Source organism: Mastomys coucha, unplaced genomic scaffold (assembly GCF_008632895.1).
Source record: "Mastomys coucha isolate ucsf_1 unplaced genomic scaffold, UCSF_Mcou_1 pScaffold22, whole genome shotgun sequence".
Taxonomy (NCBI): Eukaryota; Metazoa; Chordata; class Mammalia; order Rodentia; family Muridae; genus Mastomys; species Mastomys coucha.
Window position 1 is genome coordinate 219,488,265 of NW_022196905.1, and position 3,255 is coordinate 219,491,519.

The following is a 3,255-nucleotide window of genomic DNA, read 5'->3' on the forward strand; positions in this document are numbered from 1 at the left end:
AGGGGTTGCTTTGTCTGAATGCTGGATGACCCCAGCATTCTGGATTATTAAAAACCTCATGCTAATTGCATTGTTCTCTGTCTCTGTATTTTTGTGAGTGGGATGACATCCTCGACGTAAGACTCGGTTCTCCGAATCTTTTTTTATTTATTTATTTATTTATTAGATGTAAGTACACTGTAGCTGTCTTCAGACACTCTAGGAGAGGGCATCAGATCTCATTACGGATGGTTGTGAGCCACTATGTGGTGGCTGGGATTTGAACTCAGGACCTTCGGAAGAGCAGTCGATGCTCTTAACCACTGAGCCATCTCTCCAGCCCTGGTTCTCCGAGCCTTACAACAGAGCCACCCATGGTGTTAACACTTGGGAGGTTGAGGCAGAAAGATCAAGAATTCAGAATAATTCTCTGCTATATAGTGAATTTGAACCCATCCTGAGCTATATGTGACTCTGAATCAAAGATCCAACATCCTTGAACTTACATGATGGAATTGGGAGAAATGACTCCAAAAGTTGTTCTTTTACCTCCCCCAACATTGCTTGTGGTACCTGTTCCATAAAGAAGTTAATTTTTTTTTTTTTTTGAGACAAGGTTTTTCAGTGTAGCCTTGGCTGTCCTGGAACTCATTCTGTAGACCAGGCTGCTTTAAAATCAGAGATTCATCTGCCTGCCTCTGCCTCCTGAGTGCTAGTATTAAAGGTGTACACCACCACCACCAGGCACCATAAATTAATATTTTTAAAGGAAAGAAATGAAAAATGGAATTACATGTGGTTCAGTGACTCCTAGCCAGTATTAGGGACCTATCAGAAGTTAGAGATCATGAATGCTAATGAGACCGGCCAGTTTGTGGTTTTTTGCATATAGCCATATTCATTTTTACAAATCTAAGCAGAAAATAAAGTAGAAAGTTGTGACCTCCCCAGCCTCAAGCAGACTGAACAAGACCTTGTCCTTGCCACAAGCAGCTAGCCTACCTAGGGTGGAGTTTTCCCCCTTAGGTGAGGTCTATTGTTCAGCCAAGTCCACAGCTTCCCTATAGGAGTCACATCCTGCTGAGCTGCTTCACCTGCCTTCCAGACAGAACAACAAGATGCTAATTAGGCCACAAGATCCTAGCTTACTGGGGGATGGGTCCCCTCCCTATATATTCTCAGACTCTGAAATACACAGTGAACCTTGATCAGAACCTTTGACTTGGTCTGGTTATTTCTCTCACAGTCCGATTCCCCTATTTTCCCCCAGGGCCTGTCTCTCCTTCAGGAAACCTGTTTGCGTAGCTGCTGGCAGCTACAGAAAGTGGGTCAGATCTATTTATGATGTAGCCAAGTTCAGGGAAGTGGGATTGTAAACATCACTGCTTTGCAGACCAAAGATTACCTGATCTGGCTGGTGAGAAATGACTTCTGACCAGGCACAGGTTGGAGGGGTCACAGCTAGACTGAGGGTGTAACAAGTTTGTTGTAAGTAATCAGACTTCTTATACCTTTATCAGAAACAGAATGTACTTGTGGACTCTCTCCCCACAGCCCGGACAGTAAAACAGCAACCACTCGGGCCCCAGGGCTGTGGTTGTCCACCTGCTCTAACTCTCTCTAGTAGCTGCTCTCCTTTCTAACTTCATTTTTCCAGGTTACCCACTGTTTAATGTTACTGCAAGACGGTAACAGTACTGGTGGTTGTGAGGAAGAATAGAAGGTAGTTGCCAGGATACAATGACGGCTACAAGCTATAACAGGGTACACAAGATTGTCTAAGACCAACTGTCCTGTCAAATTTCTGTATGCTTTGTTGACTTCTAAGGGACACAGAGAAACACAGAGGTGGCTTGAATGTTTCACAGCCTGAGGGAGTGCCTCTGTTTCTGAGGATCTCAAAGGCATACTGCCTTAGGAGTTAGACTGTTAATCTGAAAAACCTTTGACACAGGCGTCTCAAGGGAGCTAGACCAGGCCAGCTCTGTGATTTTCCCACACAAGATGAAAGCAGTAAAAAGGCAATGTAAATGTAAGTGCAAAGGATAATTATAAGTGACCATGGGATCTGACTTAGAAAAGGTATATTGAGACTGTGACTGTGAGGGAGTGAGATACAGTGGGGAAAAGGGGTGTGTGTGTGTGTGTGTGTGTGTGTGTGTGTGTGCATGCTGGAAGTGCTGGAATCAAGGAATTGTAATGTCTATTGGGGCCAGAAGGCAGAAGGCTCTAGCTTCCATAAGAGAGAGTAAACTGGAAATATGCAAAGTGGTGAGAATGGGGTATTTACATTCATGTGATGTCACTGGCAAAGACAAGGATTGAGATTTGACCTTGAGAGTCAGTGGCTAGAGGTGGGATTAGTACTAGAGATGGGATTAGCATGTAAATACATAGAACTGGTTATTGTGTCAAGAGAAGTGAGCTAGTAATGAAAGACCCCCCAGAACTGGGGAGATCCTCACTCAAATCTCGGGATGATGCAACTACTCAATAACTCACGAGAGACTGAACTTGCTGTAATCACATGAGGTTTATTTGAGATAAACTGGTACTGGGGTCGATCTCGAGACTATGTTGCCCAGAGGAGTTCGACCCCGAACACAAGAAGTGAGGGGTATTTAAAGGAAAAAACCACAAGCTGGGGGCAGGGAGAGGGTTACCAAGGAAACATAACATAAAAACAGTGGAAAATTTCAGAGGGACCCAACCCAAGTTATTCAGTTAGGGAGGGGAACATATTCCTTCTAGGAATGTAATCTTTATCGGTCAGCAGGGTGGAGGGCCTCAGCAGGGTGTAGAGCCTTGTAAATCAGTAGACCTTCATTCCTAGTTCTTCCCTCATTGTGGATCAGTCAAGAGGGGCAGGTTTTGGGAACCAGAGCCCTGAGGCTCTGAGTTAGCCAAGTTCCTAGAACTGGCTACTCCACATTTTTGGCTTGTTACAGAGGTTTTCCATGCCCCTTTTTAGGTAAAGGTTATACATTATACATACATTTCTATTAAATGCCCTCATTTTAAATTCTAAGATTCTCCAGCCTTTCATTCCCCATTTCTTCTAGTAGATAGTTCTAATCATAGAACTAAATATCAGTATCATTATATTCTAGATTTTCCTGGCCTTGCAAAGTATAATTTTGTTGGCATAACATCAGAATCTGAACAGCACTTATTTTTTCCCTGATTAAAGCAACTAATTTATTTAGCACGCATGGACCTATACTTATTTAGTCTTCCTCTGAGCTTACTCATGGGGTCTCTAATGACTCCTGAATG